This window comes from Cebus imitator, unplaced genomic scaffold (genome assembly GCF_001604975.1).
Source record: "Cebus imitator isolate Cc_AM_T3 unplaced genomic scaffold, Cebus_imitator-1.0 Scaffold680, whole genome shotgun sequence".
NCBI classification, from domain to species: domain Eukaryota; kingdom Metazoa; phylum Chordata; class Mammalia; order Primates; family Cebidae; genus Cebus; species Cebus imitator.
Genome location: NW_016107995.1, coordinates 637,472 through 655,649, shown reverse-complemented (window position 1 = coordinate 655,649; position 18,178 = coordinate 637,472). Strand labels below are relative to the sequence as shown.

The 18,178-nt window shown below is 55.4% G+C and overlaps 1 long non-coding RNA gene across 1 annotated transcript in view; it reads right to left on the bottom strand.

The window, feature by feature from the left end:
* LOC119469496 overlaps window positions 1–18,178 on the bottom strand; it is a 68,733-nt gene that overhangs the window by 49,960 nt on the left and 595 nt on the right. The window lies entirely within an intron of this gene.

The window sequence follows — 18,178 nt, the reverse complement described above, 5'->3', positions numbered from 1 at the left end:
TCTAAAAATGCAATTTACAATTCAGCAGCATCCTTTCCTTTTGTGTAGCCACTACAACACAAACATGCCTCTTTGTTATCTCCCACGACATCTGCATGCAAAACACGCCCGGCTAGGAAAATGTCAGTTCTGGGGAATCGAAACCCATTTGTCAAATCTGAAAGAGAGGGGCAATGAAAAGAAAGGAAAAGGAGAGGATAAAGGTACATTTTATTCACATGCAAAAAAATGTAAATGAAAGCTGATTTCATTTCCTCACACCCCCAAGCTGGTAAATGATATATATCACTTGTCCCAAGTGTTTTCAAAATTACTATTTAAGTTCTATGACCGTACATGCCGGTCAAATGCAGTGTCATTTACTTCAGATACTAAATAAATGCTCATCTTCTGGGCTCAATGACAAGAGGTCTTCCCACCCGAGGGACATCTTGGGATGTTGTAGAATGTTCCGTGGCAACCCTGGCTTCAAACTACTACAGGCCAGTACCACGCCCCCAGCTGTGACAACCAAAGCCGTCTCCAGATACTGCCAAACGTCCCCTGGGGAGGGGGGTACAAACCCTCCTAGGCGGGAGAGCCCCTAGAACAGACTCAAGCCAGGGTGACTTAAACCACCACACCCAGTTTCATATCTCACACACACACACAGACACACACTCCACCAGCTGAGACTGCTCACTGGGCTCTGGGGGCCTGAGCAACACAGTACCAGATGCAAGTCCCACACTGCTCCCCAGGGCCCAGGGCTCTGCTGCAGCCGAGGGCTGGGATCCCCATATTCCTTAGGACGCCAGCACACACACAAACCAACAGGAGATGCCTTCCCAAGTTTTCAGGGCCTGCACCCACGTAGCAGATTAAAATTCGGCACCCTCATTATTAAACTGTAACTGCAAAAGCTGGGAATATCACTTTTTTAAGTGAATAGAATTAATGGATTCCTTATTTGCTTGCATTGGTGATACTCAGCCTGTCTTCTATTATCAAAGCAATCATAAAACGACGCTTCTGCCACATATGCAGATTAAAACATTAGTGTTTTTCCCAATTACAGTAACTGCTTATTTGTAGTGCTGATCTATGCTGCCAATTTAGTTCCTCTAATATTAATGACACTGGAAATGCTTTAATAAAACTCTCAGGCAATACAAGATACGCATTTTCCACTTTGTACCTTTCTGATCATGTAATGGGTAGGACCTCCCAGAATGACCTGGACGGGCCAGGTGGCAGAGGCTAAACCCGGAACCACAGTGGCCTGTCTGTGGACCCCCCAGGGCCTCCCTGACTTCTCCCAACAACAGGGAGAAACAGCCCAGGGCACCTATGGGTGGGGCCAGGCCAGGAAAAGCCAGCCCACCGAGGTGGGAGCTTCCTTTAACAGCCTACACTTTCTTTTTCTCCTTCCTTTTTTTTCTTGAGACAGAGTTTGGTTCTTGTTGCCCAGGCTATAGTACAATGGTGCAATCTTGGCTCACTGTTATCTCCGCCTTCTGGTTCAAGTGGTTCTCTGGCCTCAGCCTCCCCAGTAGCTGGGATTACAGGCACCCACCATCATGCCTGACTAGTTTTTGAATTCTTGTAGAGACGGGGTTTCACCATGTTGGCCAGGCTAGTCTCGAACTCCTGACCTCAGGTGATCCACCTGCCTCGGCCTCCCAAAGTGCTGGGATTACAGGCGTTGAGCAACAGCTTATACTTCCTAAAAACTCAAGTATCCACTTCACTGTGTAACTGCCCACGTTACAGGCATGGTTGGCTTAACCCCCAGCGTTCTCCATCACGGTCTCAAGTCCAGCTCTCGGGTCTCGCCCCGTTCACCCAAGGCCCGCAGCGTCCAAGTAGACGCACTTGTTTCCTGTGGCCACCCTGACCCTGGCTCCAGCCCGCAGGGGGAATCCTCCACCATGATGCCCCTCGCAAACCAGAGGCCCTGGCACTGCTCTGAGCCCTGCATCTTCCGGTAGAGTGCACGCCCGCTGGGCAGACCCTTGCCTGGAGGTTGAACCAACGTCAGTGTCTGAGTTAGGAATCTGAAACAAGGAAAAAGCTGCCTCTAGGGAGATGGAGCAGGGCTTGGAATCAGATCTGAGGCCGCGTGGGCAGGCAGGGGAGGCAGCGGTCGGCTTCTCCGGCACTCAGCCAAAACAGGTGCCCCCTCACCTGGCTCCACCGACAGCCACAGAGAAACTCAGGGCAAGTACAGTCTGTCCACAACAAGGAAGAGTTAGTTTTCCAAACCCAGTGTGCTGAAAGAGTGCCTTGCCAATCCACTCCCATTTATTCCCGGTAGGAGAGAGCACAGAGAGGAGGCTGCCTCGGCAGCTCTCACTGGAAGGCACAGGGTCGGGGGAGAGCGGCACCTCGGGCCAGCAGATGCCCCTCCCTCAAGGGTGGCTGGGGCAGGGGTGGACCACAGAGACTGGGGAGTGAGAAAAATGACACAAAGTGGAAACAGGACACGGCCAGGATGAAGCTCGTCCACACAGTGCCGCAGAGTGCCCCAGACAGCCTCAGCCCCACCGACAAGGCCAGACAAGGACAGATGTGAGAACCGCTGGAGGGCAGGGTGGCAGGAAGAGTGGCGAGGGCTGGCAGCTGAGCACCGAGCAAGGGTCTGCCGACGTGAGTAACGGGGCACAGTCCACTCTCGCCTCTAATAGCAAGCCAGGAAGAGCCCAGACACAGACGGGGAAGCAGCTTGTGGGCATCCCTCCACCACGCTCTGCAAAGGCAGAAAACCCAGGGGGGCCTGGCTGCACACCACGGCGAAGGGAAAGACGCCCAGGCTACTAGGGGCCACCCAGATCCCAGGTCCTCTGGATCAGGCACTCATAATCTGGGATACCTGCGTGGGCTGAGAAGATCCATCAACTCCCTAAAGCCACATTCAAGATGACATATTTTAGTACCTCTCCCTATCATATAGAAATGTTTAAGAAAAAGAAAAACTGAGGCTAGGCATGGTGGCTCGCACCTGCAATCCCAGCACTTTGGGAAGCCCAGGTGGGGGGATCCCTTGAGGCCAGTAGCTCAAAGCCAGCCTGGACAACACAGCAACCCGTCTCTACAATAAAAGCAAAGCCAGATGTGGTGGTGCACGCCTGTAGTCCTAGCTACTCAGGAGGCCGAGGCGGGCGGATAGATGGCACCCAGGAGGTCAAGGCGGCAGTGAGGTGGCAGTGAGCCATGACTGTACCACTGCACTCCAGTCTCAGCAACAGAGCAAGTCCCCATCTCAAAAACAGGCACAGGAAAGGGAAGAAAGGAAAGAGAAAGGCAAATTGCCCTGCGTCGGAAGGAATGGGTCCTGGCCGTAAAGATGAGTCTGGTCTGTTTCAGTGGGTGTGGGCCCAGTACCACATACTCTGCACTCTCTCCCCTGCTTCTGACCTCTAAAATGCCGATTTGTATTCAAATACATGCAAAGACTACATTTTAACAATACAACAGCTTAAACAAAACTTCCAAATACATCAGGCCTCGCACCACGTACCAGAAAGGTGTGACACACACTGGCCCTGAGGAGGGGATCAGGGCTCCTGTCTGCACCCCCAAGCCCAGGAGCTGACATGGAGGCACCAGCCCAAGGACTCCAGGAGGATGCAGGAGAACAGAACTGCAGGTGTTCTGTGCACAGGGATGGGGACGAGGCTTCCACGGAAGAGCCCTTCCCATCCCCTTCCTTCCATCTTCTCTCTCTCTCCCGCGCAGGGCACCTTGCTTCCTGGCCATCTCCAGGTGACTGGTGTGATCGGAATCAGAGGCCCACAGCCCCTGCCTGTTTTGGGTGGAGACCCTCTCCCCAGCACCTCAGGTAAAAGGTCTCCTCCAAGCCTCAGGAAGAACCCGTGGCCTCAGCTTCCCTTAGCCGGAGGCAACACTGCTGGAGCTCAGTACATGGGGGTACACAGCAGGTTGGCTGCCCTCAGCAGGCAGAAGTACTGGCTGGTGGTGGCAAGGGGTTCAGGGGGCCTCCGAGCCGATTCCGAGGACTGAAGAAAATGGGGCTCCTGGCCCAACTCTGCCTAGCTCAGCAGAGGGGAAGCTCTGCCTCCACCCAGCTCCCTGTTGGTGGCTAGAGCCGGAAGGCAGAGCTAGAGCATGGAAATGAGTAGTCGCAGGGGCCCCGTTCCCTCCCCTCACAGCTCTAGGTGGACAGCACAGCCCACCGGCTGGCCTGTGATCAGGAACACGCACACACACGCACACGCCCGTCCCGGACTCTACAGACGCCACCAGGAGCCCCAGAAGGACCATGTGACACAGCAGGACACAGGGGTCCTCACTGCAGCCTCATGCATTACTGACTCCAACTCGCAAAGGGCCCGGGCCCAGGGAAGCCATGGTGAGTGCCAAGGAAGCACGGAGGTTGTGATGACACTTTCCACCGCTACAGAATCAAAAAGAGGCCACCGGCCCCCGAAAGCAGTCTAAGTCTCTGCCAGCCCTGCCCCGGGAGCCCTGAACAAGCCCCCTCAGGCAAGGTAAATAGGGGCCCAGGGACAGGGAAGCTCAGGTGTGTCCCAAACAAGGCCTAAGCAATGTGGCCAGACCCAAGGATGCTGGAGAAGGAATCTGGGTCAGGGAGGCTGGGCCGAACCCTGGAGGCCTGCAGGCACGCAGAGGGGCCTGCGCTCCACTCTAGACCACGGGGAGCCGTGGGATGCCAGGACCAGGCAGAGAAGGAAGGCCGACGGTCGAGGACAGGGAAGAGCGGCTGAGGCCCACATCTCAGAGATTCAACAACAGGTCCGCGGCCTGACTGTGCTGACTGCGCTGCTGGGGCAGACACACAGTAGGAGTCAAGGTCACAGACGCTGAGACTCAAATGCTCACACACAGAATTGTAGCCACCGTCAGTGTCCATATGAAAATGGGTGGCACCAGAGGATGAGGAGAGACCAAAGAGAGACGGGTCATACCACAGGCAGATGACAGTGTGTCCTGCCCACGGGAACCACATGACACAGGTTCAATACCACCTTCCCAAGAGGAGCCTCAGCCAAGGGTGCAGGTTCTGGGGACATCCTAGCGTGGCCGGCCGGCCGGGGAGGCTGCAAGGCCTCTGGGGCCCGGATGACTCCTGCGGACTGTGGGCTGGAGCCCACAGATGCTGGCGGGCGAGGCCTCCATGCAGATCCACACTTGGAGCGCCACTTTGTACTCTATCTAGACAAGCCGCCAGACCACATCTGGGCCTGGAATTTCACAACGTAGCGCTGGGAAACCAAGAATACCAACACCATAAGGAAAACCCGTGAGCACCAGCTTGACTTTCCCAAAAACCAGTCACAACCTAGAGGAGCAAGAGCCACATCCCAGGGCCCGCCGGGAAGGGTGGCTGCATGCGTGCTGGCTTCTGATCCCCCAGGCCCTCTGTCGAGACAATACTGAGAACCTGCACTCCTAGTAAGGCTTGCCCTTGTCCACAGAGAGCCCAGTTCTAACAGTTAAAACGCAGTGTCTCCAGACACAACCCCGCCTGAAGGAGGACTTCACCGCCCTCGTCACCATCATCAGATGTACCCATTTTCTAGAAACTCCACCGTTCCTCATTAAGTGGCAGCGATCAGAGATGGGTGTTTGCTCTCAGTTCACCAGGAATCAGGCCAGAGGAGCCAGACATTCATGCTGCACACGGACTGCAGCGCGCGAGCGCAGTGTGTATCTGCAGGATCGTGTGTGCCTGCAGGATCGTGTGTGCATGTCCGCGGTGTGCAAGTGCAGGGTGGGAATGCCTGCCTGTGTGCAGCATGTGCACAAGCATGTACATGTGTGCTGAGGGGGAGGAACACTCGCAGGGCTGTAGTCCCGGAACTTCGGTGGGAGCTGAAGGCAGAGAGAAGAAGGGACTGCTCACAGGGGCCTGGATGTGGTCACCCACTGAAGCAGCCTCGGGCCCGCAAGCACCGGCATGGCCACGGCAGGGGCCAGAGAGTGACCAGAAGACCCCCCCCATGCACCCAGGCCAGGAGGCCACTTCCAGCCTCAGTCCCGCCGCTGTGTGCCTGGCCACGACCACAGGGCCGGCCACTACCGACATGACGCTCAGGAGAGCCTCCCACTCCTTACTTTAGAAAAATGCCCCACCGTCCCCCGGAGGAGATCTCCTCTGCAGGGATGTGCAGGTTCGAGGTTCTCTGCCTCTCCCTCCAGCCTAGAGACAGGATGAGGCACAGCACTCTGTGACCAGAAGCAGCTCCAGCCTGCCCTCAGGAAGCCTCTGTGCCAGCCTTGCGCCCCAGCCGACAGGGACGATACACTTTAGATCCAGAACAACTCAGCCAGGGCAGGGATACTGCCATTCTGATTGTGTGGAAGAGAAAAGCGACGCTTAGAGCAGTGGGGTGGGTAACAGCAGAGCGGCTGGAACGCAGCTGCCCCGGGATGCACACCTGGGCACCCGCCTAACAGCCGATCCCCCCTCACTCTACTTCCCAACCAAGATGCGCCCTGGAGGAGCTGCGTCTCCCGCCTAGGCAGATGCTCCACCGCACGATGCGGTGGGCGCTCAGGAGCAGCAGTCAGCTCAGATCCACGGCCCCACCCGCCACTCTCACCTGGGGCCGTGCGTCCACAAGCATCAGACGGGAGGAAGGGTGTGCAGGGACTCAGGGACCACATGTAATACCACGAGGCCTGGCATGCAGTGGACACCCACTGCAGAAACACGGCAAGAGGTGGCCGGGCAGGTCCTCCCTGAAGCCGAGGGAGGCAGCAGAGTTCACTCACCTCACGCCGCCCAGCTGGGCCTGAGGAAAGGCTGGGCTGCTGGCCCCGTGTTGCTTATCCTGACAACAAGCCCTCGAGGAGGAAATCCTGACGTCTACTTTGCACACGGGCCACCCTCAATGAGGAAGGCTGCACACTGACCACGCGGCTCTCCACTCGCCACAGGGCTGGTGAGCCTGATCCCAAAGCACATCCCTTCTAGCGCACCCCTCACCACAGGGAGGCAGATGCAGGCAGCAGGGCTTCCCCAACTGTCTGGGCCTGGGCCACGTTTGCATCTGCCTTCGCAGGCACCCACCCACCTCTGCTCGGGGCAGATGAGCCAGCGTGGCTCAACCCTTCTCTGGAGCATCCTCAGATGACCAGTAAAGCCTTGGTCCTCCAGGTGACCTAGATGCCTGGCCCCAGGGGTCAGCTGGACCGGGCAGCCGGAAGGACCGCCCTCTGGGCCCCGCTTTGGCAGCCATGGCCGTGATCCGTCCTCCACCATCCTGTTGGTTGGAGCCCCCGCTCTGCTCCACGGTGTCACTGGGCTGCAGCTGCAGGGACCCTGCCATACAGCCTCCTCCCTTCCCGGCCTCTCCTCCCCACTCTCAGGGCCCCAGGCTCCTCCCCGAGGCTGTGTGCATCCAGCCAGTCATCAGTCACAGGAGTTGGGGAGGAGCCCCTCCTGAGCCGCCGTTGCTTCTATCCACTTTTCCTATTGGCTGTTTTGGCACACTTGGGCCCTGACTTCCAAGACCCCGGGGTTTAACCCAGGAAGCAGCGGAGACACAGGGAGGCCGGTGTGTGTCCGCCTCCACTGCCAGGGAACCCTGCCCAGGCCTTCTCCCACTGGCCCTGGGAGCCCGCTTTCTGCCTCTGGGATGGGGCCCACTCCTCCCTCCTGCAGACCTGCTTTGGGATTCCGGGGTGAGGTCCGCAGGGCCTAAGTTAGGTATGGCGTCCGTGCACGCTGAGCCCACGCCAAGGCTGTCCTGGAACTGCTGCTGGGCTTTGTGAGGCATGAGGAACCTCATTGAGGACGCTACTGGCAGGTGCTGTCCTCAGCATCTGTCCCCTTCCCCTTCCTTCCTGACATCAGTGAATTACCAGGGAGGCCAGTTCCCCAGCCGGCTTCCAGAAGAGGCACATCCAGCACCCAGGCTGGGCCACTGTGTGCACTCTGCACTCTGGTCACAGTGACTGGTTCAGAGCCCAACATGTGACTGGAGCTAGACCAACGCAGAGTGAATCCGAGACCTGCTAAGACAAAGAGGCTGTCCCTCCTGCTGGGCGTGAACCGGCAAGGGAGCAGCAGGCAGGGCCTGTGTCTCCCAGGAAGCTGACTCTCCCAAGGCAGGGCAAAGACGCAAGCCCCGATGACACTGTGGAGGAACTGGATCAAACAGTGACTGAATACTTCCTCCTCCTACACTTTCTGGGAAAACAAGCCAATCAATCCCTGAGGCCACAGTGCCTATGCCTGCCATGCAGAGATCCTATCTGATGAAGCGTTACCAGAAATACCTCCCTGCTCAATACTGGAAGCCAGCCAGGCGCAGCACCTCACGCCTGTAATCCCAGCACTTTGGTAGGCCGAGGTGGGCAGACTGGGCCCAGGAGTTTGAGACCAGCCATGGGCAACAGAGTGAAACCCCGTCTCTGCCAAATATACAAAAAATCAGCCAGGCACGGTGGCATGTGCCTGTGGTCCGAGCTAATCGGAGAGCTGAGGAGAGAGGACTGCGTGAGCCTGGGAGATGGAGGCTACAAAGAGTGGTGACTGGGCCAGCACACTCCGACCTGGGCAACCAAGCAAGACTGTCCCAAAGAAACACCGGAAGACACCCCAAAACTCCCCCTAGAGTACCTTTCCCACCCTCCACCTGTGGAGGGCTGTGCCCACGGGGCACCATCAGCCGCGGCCCGACCTCGCCCGTCTCTCGGGCCTTCCCTGGCCTCCACAGCGGCACTGCTCCTCGATTTGCTGCCAGGGGCAGCTGCATCCTGCAGACCGACCCGGGACCCAAGCGCCCAGCCACGCAGCCTCCCTCGAGCCACCGCGGCCACACTCAGCAGCCTTCTGGCCGGGGCAGCAGGCGAAATGCACACTGTCCTTCGGGGTCCCTGCTCATGCAAATCAGAAGCAGTGAGGACAAGGGACCGGAGGGGAAGCGGGGCAGACTGGATTTACACACGGCCACGGTCTCAGGACAGTGCCCTCTCCAGAACACTGGGAAGCATCACAGACGGCAAAGCCCTAGCATATAAAGTGTCTATCAGACCCCAGGTCATCCTCAGGGCCAGGGACCTCGGCACCACCGGCCTCGATACGAATCACATTGGCCAAGGCACGACCTGGACATGCCCCCGCAGCTCGGCCACCATCATGAGCCGGGCTCTCCATGCTGCGTAGGGACGCTGGCCCTTCAGGTGCCTGACAGCGCAGCACGCCCTGGGGGCTGACAGTGCCCGCGGGAAGCATCACGGTGCTTCTGAGCTTTCAAGAGTCTAATCTCCATAAGCTTTCACACGGTACCTGCAAGGACAAAGGCAGATCAGAGCTTGTTCAAACAGTACTAAGGTCCTTCAGGGAGCTGTCCACACCACGACCTCCAGCAGCTGCAGGGATGCCCTGAGCAGGCGTAGGCATCCCAGAAAGCCCTGCAGGTGCATGTAAGGCCTGGTCAGCAGCAGGCCCCTAGCACGGGACATACCCTGCTCCTCATCCATCCTGAGACCTGCCAGCAGAGAGGGCTGCGTGTCCTCAGAGCCACAGGGGAGGAAGAGGAAGGTCGAGCCTCGGCAAGAGAGACACTCACTCGGCAGATGACAAAGGACTCACTGAGGTGGTGAGGTCATGACAGTGAAGCTGGGACTTCAACACATGCTCACTCGACACCCACGTTCTGTCCTCAGCACCCCAGAGCCCTGGGACACAAAACATCTCCACTAAGAATCACTCTCGTCCCGCACTGCAGGCGCATCAGTACCACAATGCTGGTTAGCACGTCTGCCAACCAGGGCCCTCATCCCACACCACGAGAGCACTGCGGAGCCAGAATATGTGAACGAGAGAAGAACCCCTCCGCAGCCCCCACTCTACTTAACCGGAAGAATTCTGAAAACAGAACTTTGTCCAAACGCAGCCCGCGTGTGCTGAAGCCGGCGCGTGGACATAGAAAGACACTGTTCTTCAGGGAGGGGCCAGAGGAGTTCACGGTGGCTGCGAACTCCAAAGGTCAACGTTCCCACCAGTTTGGGAGGTGAGCTGGATGCTCCTACGCTAGGCCCCATCCTGCCCAGGCCACCATGGTGGACAGGGATGGGATGGACCACCCTGGCTGCTGCCCTCGGATGGCGGCGGGCACGCGCACAAGCACTCTGCAGGTCAGCTGTGCTCCAGCAGGGGAGCGAGCCATGCTAGGCTGCGCTGCACACTCGGGGCAAAGGAAAGCAAATGCTTCCAGCAGGCACTCGAAAGGAGGCAAACGGGAAAACAGTGACATCTCTTTCCGTGCGGGCCTCTGACCTGGAGAGCCAAGGGGCGTGATTCCCACACACAGCCCTTGCGCCGGCAACCAAATGTTCGCCAGAGAATGGGGGCCATGACCACCTACCAGGATCTTCTGTGCAAACGTTATACTGGAGGGGGTTTAATGTGCCAGAACCTCCCGATGCTTTGCTTTACGGCTCCCTTGAAAGGTACAAAGGGGCAGAGGGCCACCCACAACCCACAAGCAAGGATGCATGGTTTACATCACCAATAAAGACACGCCCCACTTGTGCGGCCAGGGCCACAGCCCCCAGAGGTGGAACGGGGGTCAGCCTCCTTAGAACACTCTAACCTCTGAGCTTACAGGGCCTGGGCATGAGTCCTGGGGGTGGGTGAGTCCTCAACAGTCAGCTGGGATGAGCCCAGGCCACAGGGAGGACGAGAGCTCAGGCACCCTTGGCCATATCCTGCTGACCCACCGGCGCTCCACTTTCTGCCACTCAAATAGCACGGTGCCAGTCAGCAAGGACCCTGCAGATGCACCAAGCTGGGCTCAGCCTCAGAGCCGGACTTCTGGTGTGTAAACCGGTGGCACTGGGGGTGCCAGCTCAGGTCCCTGCCAGCACAGTTTCTACATGGACTCCAGGCAGGCTTCAGTCCTGACAGCTACTCTACAGAATCCTGGACTTGGGCACAGAGGACACTCTCACCAGCACTGCTGAAGGGAAGGAAGGAACTCCCTCTCTCCCTTCAGGAAGCAGCTCCATCTCAGAGCCACTGGGCTGGGCCCCCGGCGTGTGAGCCACCTTCCTCACCTCCTCTTGTTTTGGAAGCTGCCCCAGTTTTTTATGCAGAGGCCCCACAACAGCACCACCAACAAGCAGGGGCCCTCTCGAGGGCCTAGCCACACCGTGGGCCACCTGGAGGCCTCCGTGGGATGCATGGGAATGGGACTGCCTTGACCAACTGAGCACAAGCAAGATCACATCCATCACCCACATGGAGCCAGGCACCAATGCACAAAACAGGAAGAGCAGAAGCAAACCCTCCGTCACATGCAAGAAGACTACACAGAAGTGAAAAAGCAAGGAAGTCCTTTGTGGAGGCCACGCCCTGCCCCACCCAGGCGGCCTGCCAGTTGGCCCAGCTCATGGCTGGCTCATGCACTCTGGCCTTGAAGACCTCAGTCACCAGGCCACCATCTGGCCACAATGGCCTTTTCACCCTACTGTGGCCCCGAAACTCTGGCTCTAGCTAAAAAGGGCCACACCCCATTTGCACCCACCCGCCTTCCTCCTCCTCCCCCTCATCTGGGCCTGGCTCCTGTACCACAGCTGTCCCCACCAAGCCCTCCGGCCACAGCCCTGGTTCTCAAGACAGTGACCCGTGTGCACCTGCCTGTTGAGCTCCTATCTCTCCTCTGTCCCCACCAACGCCAAAGCCTCTTGTGGGCAGAGGCCAGTTTTCCTGATCAAGCCGGGGGTCACGGGGCCGGCTACTGCGTCTGACACAGACAGTGTCAACTGAGTCTCATCTCATGTAAAACCTAGTACTTGGCCTGGGGTGTAGAATGAGTATTTGCAAAATAATAGCTAATCACTTAGAAATATTTAGGGAACACGCTCCCCAAGGAACACCCCCAACTCGACCCTCAGGGAGGCCAGTAGAGATACCACAAAAACTTCTCTTCCTCAGTTTAAAAAAGAACCGCTCCAGCAAAGAGCAACACATAAACCGGACGACGGCCATTCCCAGGGAAAATGCAATTCCAGCCGCGTGAACAACACTCCCACTTGGAATGCTGGTTCAGCCTTTCAGGTTGTAAGAACTGATTTATTGTTTCAAGCTTAAACATCAATCCAACAAAAGCACTTGAGTCACATGGACGGAAGACTTCCTAAGACAGTAAACTAACAAAGCCCAACACTCACGTTTTTACACAGAGCAGACTCCAAAATGCTTATGGACGCAAACACACTAAGGCATCGTATTAAAATTATGAGGCTAAACAAGAAGCGATTAAATAATGTCATTAATCCTAATTTAAAACAAGCTGAGAAAACCTCCTTCATAAAAGCACCACTGGCCTCCTCGCATGCTGGAGCCCCAGGCAGAGCGGCTGGGGGACAAGCCGCACACACCTGCCTTGGCCTTGGCACGACAGCCGCACTTGCCACTTGACGGCTGTGCTGAGGTCAGCCCGTCTCCCTCTCCTTCCTTTCTGCATCATGGAATCCGTTTCACTCGCATTTATGGAATCTCCTTAAGAGCATGTAATCTCCAAAATCAGGTCCAAGAAGGTCCCAGATGGGGGCAGGGGTGCTGGGAAACAGGCAGTTCCAAAGCACTGGCAGGAGCCCCGAAGAGGGGCCAGGCCCGGGCTGGGGCCTCACCCTGGCTCTCCCACCCAAGACCCACACTGTGCCATTCATTCATTCATTCATTCTTTGAGCACCTATTCTGCAAGGCACAGGGTACAGAGCAGGCATGAAGCCCTCAGGGCCTCTCAACCCTCCAGAGCCGCAGCTAGTACAAGAGGTGGCACTAAACAACTAATGTCACAATGAGCTCTTGAAATTGCACAAGGGAATGCAGTCAGAAAGGAGGAAAAGGCTGTCAGGCTGTTTCACAGGGGCCCAGGGATGACAGCATGGGCACGCACTGAGGGGCTGGAGAAGGAGATGTAAAGGGAGCCGCTCCAAGGAAAGGGAACAGTGTGTGCAAAGGCCCGGGGCCAATGGCAACTTAGAGAGAGCTAGGAAGCAAAGCAAGTGGCGGCCGAAACCCCACAAACAGAGCAAGTGCTACCAGATGAGGCTGGCAAAACAGAGGCCGGGGTCAGGCAGGCCTTTCAGGGCCCTGAAGCGCAGAATCCTAGGAGTACGGGAAGGTCATGCCAGGGTTTCCAGCAAGGAAATGCGAGGTACGAACCTGCTTTTGGTGGGAACCGGGTAGACTGTGTGCAGGACGGGCTGCAGCAGAGCCCGCCCAGACCCGGAAGGGCAGTCCCCACCTTGAAGAGCTTACGTGTGGGTCAGAAAAACAAATGCACCTCAATTCTTCGATCACAAAGCATATTTATCAACTTGCCAAGGACTTAAAGGATACTTTTCTTTCCAATCGAAATATCTAAATATTTTTAAATTACTACTGTAAAAAAGTAATACATGTTTACCAAGAAAACTTCTACAATACCACCATGTATAAAAGTGTACCCCGTTTCCTCACCCCTGATGGTCACCTTAGAGACTTAAGTACTTAAAACCAGAGGGAGCGGCGTGGGGACTGCTCGGGGCCCTGCCTTTCCCTCTTGCGCTGCACACATCCGCCTGTCCAAGCGTGGAGGGGACCACAGTGCAGGAATGCCAGCGGGCTTGACCAGTACTGCGTTTATAACTGATGCGGCGCCCACCTCCAGACACTTATATTCCTTTCTTAGAATAAATTTCAAAATGTAGAATTGTGGGGACAAGGGGAATGGCCATTTAAGATTTTGACACTGAAGACTTTTCTAGAGAGCAATTCAATAATTACCATTTTGTATTTATACATAACATATAATTTTATTATATAAAATTTGTTTTGGGGGGAACAGGACAGGGGCTCGCCCTGCCACTCGGGCTGAAGTGCAGTCAAGTAATCACGGCTCACTGCAACCTGGACTTTCCAGGCTCACCTGATTCTCCTGCCTCAGCCTCCCAAGTAATGGGGACTACAAACACAGGCCACCATGCCTGATCAATTTTCTACTTTGTAGAGATGGGGGTCTCACCATGTTGCCCAGACTGGTCTTGAACTCCTGGGCTCAAGTGATCCTCTCGCCTTGGCCTCCCAAGTGCTGGGATTACAGGCATGAGCCACCTTGCCCATCCCTATTATATTTTATACAATGTGTACTGGTCTGTCCAGAGAACAAATGATAATAAACAACAGCCAGCATTTATACCATGCTTACTACACGCCAGGCCACATTCAAGGCCATTTCTATGCATTAATTTATTCAAACTCTGCAAAAACCTTACAAAAGAGGAATTCCTCTTATCACCAGCAGCAGGTATCATGAAGCCCACCCACGTGATGGGCGTAAGGGGACTGTCCCGGGCTGAAGTGATTGGCAGCGCTAAGCCTTTCATCACCCGCCGTCATGATCTGCACGTTTGTGTGCTCTGCCCACCTCGCAAGGGTGATCTCACTCTCTTCTTATTGGTCTGTAAAAACTCTTTATATATTGACTATTAAGCTCACACAGGCATAATGTGTTAGGTATTTTTTCTCCTGTTGCCTCTTAGCCTGGCTTATGGAGTCTTTTGCCAAAGAGATTTTAAAACACTCTTATCCTATTAAATCTGTGAAGATTTTCTTTAAGGTTTCTGGCTTGGTATCGTAAGAGTAGATTAACCTGGTAATTCTTCAAAGTTTTTGGTCTTCAAATGCCTTCTTGCTGTAAAATCTTCCAAGGTAATCAACAGATTGAACAGCAGACACTAAAAGCTACTGACTGAAGTGGGCTCTGAGCACCGGCTCCCTTCCATCACCCCCACCTCCCTCCAGGGGCCCTGGGGGCTTCTTGAGAGAAGAACACGACGTTTTCCAGTTCTGCAGCGCCACACTTAACACAAGACAGCATGAGAAAGCCAGAAGTACTTCCCAGACCCCTCCGAAACACGCCTCCAACAGCTCCAAGGAACAGTCAGCACGGCACGAAAAAGTCTAAGGACACGAAGCTAGAAAGGTATTCCAACTTGTCCTCTTCTCAAAGAGGCTGTGTTCGCCCAAGCACCTCGACAAGCTGAACTTCAGCTTCCAGATCACCCCGGGCCCAGAAGCAGAGGCACGGAGAGGAGCTAGACTTTGAGACTGGAGGCGCAGGGGACAGCGGGTGGCCCATTTCACCCTACCCCCAGTTCCTCCAGAGGCAGAGCCCACCTGCAGGGCTGTGCTGACACCTATGTGGTGAGTGCGTAAAACAGCACCAGCCCCAAGCAGGTGCTCATCGGGCGTCAGCTACGCGACACCTGACAGCTACTCATGGCATCATCTCCTTGCCCCAGGAATGACATCCTCATCCCCGACAGTAATACAGGGAGTCACGGTGCAGGCAATCTGTGTAGGACCCCGACCTTCCTTCTAGGAAGCGAGTAGGAGGTGTGTCCGGGAGGCCGCAGCAAGGGGACATGACCATTCAGGGCTGCAGACACTACAGCCCACATGCCACCCTGAAATGGGTCCCCGCTCTTCCCATTCACAGAAGCCCCAGGGAAGAAGCTGACCGTATGAAGAGACCTTCCTGACCCTTGTTTAGTGACACCTGTTCCCAGAGAAATGCTGAAGAATGACTTAAGGTCTATACAAAGGTAGCGTCACTTTTGACATGGCACTCCTCATCCCACATGAACCAGAAGGTAAGGTCCCTTCCTCTAACGTCAAGGCAAAAAACCCAGAGCCCACCACCACACAGCCCGGCACGTGCTAACCACCTGAGATCAAAGCAAACGCTCCCTCCAGGTCCATCCTTCCTGGACTCCTTACCCCAGGGCAGACTGGAGGCAGGGCTCAATCCCAGCTCCACAGCCCCAAGCTTAGGTGGAGGCTGGGCCCCTCAGCCCTCCATGTCTCCTAACCCCAGCTACAGTCATCAATTCTGGGCCTCGGAGGGAAAGCCCGGCCACAGCCTGCCGCCCCGCCGCCTCAGCAGCAGCCGCTCTCTCGCCCTCTGAGGCTCCTTCGCACCCTACATCAGGTATTAATATATTACTCATGGCAGCTTCTGAGCTATGAAAGCCCAGCCGTTTTCAATAGAGAACAGTATGGACGAATTCTACAGGAGCCAAATGTTTCTTCTGCTCCGGCAATTAAGACAGCACAAAGTCGCCTTTCCTTTGGTGCCACCCCCAACATCAAAGGATTGGAATTCAAAGCCATTCACGCTGCATTGAAACCTCACAATGAAGCTGGAGAATGGAAGTCGATTACTGGGCATAAATATGCAGTAGTTAAAGGAAAGAGTTATAAGGAAATTACACTGCAGCAACCCCACAATGTGTGGAAACTTCCAGCACTGGAGTCCTCCTGGTAAACATCCACAGGGCACCCTTCTTCTCAAGCAGGTCTCTGGCCAGATAGAGTCCAGATGGGCTGCCTGGGCCGCACGTGGCCCGCGTGCCAGGCTGTTCTGCCCATCTCGCTACAGCAACAGCCCCCAAAGCCTCTGAGAACATGGCATTTGGGGATTTTTACTTTGCATTGCTATGAAGCTGCTGACCACAGAACATTCTCTCTGCTGCAGGGCTCTGAAGCCACATCTGTCCTTGTCCCTAGGCCTTCCAGGCCTATGTGCTGTCCAGTCATCTTCCCTCAGTCCCGCCTCTTAGCCCAGGGCTCCCCCGGGGGCACGCCTGCTGCCAGCTCTCCTTGCGGGAGAAAGAACCCTAAAGAGGGCAGCGTTACATCTGCCTGCTGAGTACAGCGGCTTCTTTTCTAATAGATTACTGCTCTCTTTAGGACGGGATTTGATCTCTAAAATCAAAGCCCAGAACACAGAAAGCTATACAAGTCTTACAATGTGTCGGGGTGTGTTTTTAAGACATGAAAATACTTCCCTCCCACACAAATGTGAGTTCTTCTGGGGAAAGATGCCACGGATCCCACAGAGTAGACTATCTGGGAAAGCGCTATCAGTCTTAAAAATAGGTAATTGAAGACAGATTTTAGAATTCACACGAGCTACCTGAAAAAAAATTACATCTCACATATTTTTGATATCCAAAACTCCTTTCTGATGAAACTTCTAACTGGGTGGCATTTCGCATTTCCAATTATAATAGAGTAATTGTGTTGCCATAGTTACTGCAAAATTCTGCAATAACTTTTGTTGCTTTGTAACTGCTTTAGTGTATATTTGTGTACAAGCAGCTGAGTTTCCTTAACTCTATCTCCCTCCCTTCCTCCCTCCCTCTCCCCAGCCGCCGCTGCCACCACCACCACCACCTTCCCTGGCTGGGCCTGAAACCACCACACCCGCCTTCTTTGGACGGTCCCGAAAATAATGCACAGAATTATCAGAAGCAATTAAAACTCCAGGCAACCACGATCATATTACAAAAGAAAAAGTGAAACCAGGTCAAGGTGCAAACCTGCCAGTATCCCCCCCAGTCCTGCTGGGCTGGCGCTGAGCCAGGGCTGTTTACAGGTTTACTCCCAGGCCTGAACTGCTTCGGTGATTTGTGGGAATAAACAGAAAAGCCTGAATAGAGAAAAACGGGGCAGCAAAGTGGCTACACAGGCCCTTTCCTCCCTCACGGAGGGCAGGCAGAACTGCTCTCAGCAAGCAATTAGGTAGGTCTCCACAGTCATGCAATTAGGATTTAGTTAAGAAAGTCATTAGTTTTAAAATAACTTGTTTAATTTCTGCAACGTTTTATTTGAAAATTGTGTCACAGCAGGTCAATTTACAACATGCAATAAAGAAAACACTCATATCAGCTGCCTCAAGTTATTACAAATTTTTGATGTGCATTAAATGAGTACACTGGGTCCCACCCCCGGCCTTTCCGACTGATACACACGGTCTCCTGCTAGAACAGTGTCAAATAATTCAACGCTCAATGTAAATACAAGATAATTTGCTTATGATTCCGTGGTGTGTTTTCGCAACGCCGAGAAACGCGGATCCCACCCCCGAGCCGCACCGGGCCCCGTCTCGGCCTGTGGACGCCCCGCGGGCTGAGCCCAGGGGGTCCCAGGCAGCCCCCCGCCCGCCCGCGAACCCCGGGGGCTCAAGGCGGCTACGACACGCGCGGAGCCGCGGACCCCGGCGGGGAGGTTTTTCTGCAAACTCACAGCATTTGACAAAGTTACATAAACGGCGCCCGCCCGGCCCCGGCGCCCGCCCGCCCCCGCCCTCACGCCCGGCGACCCGGAGCCCACCTGCTTGGGGGGCGCGGGCCCCGCACCGGGCGACGG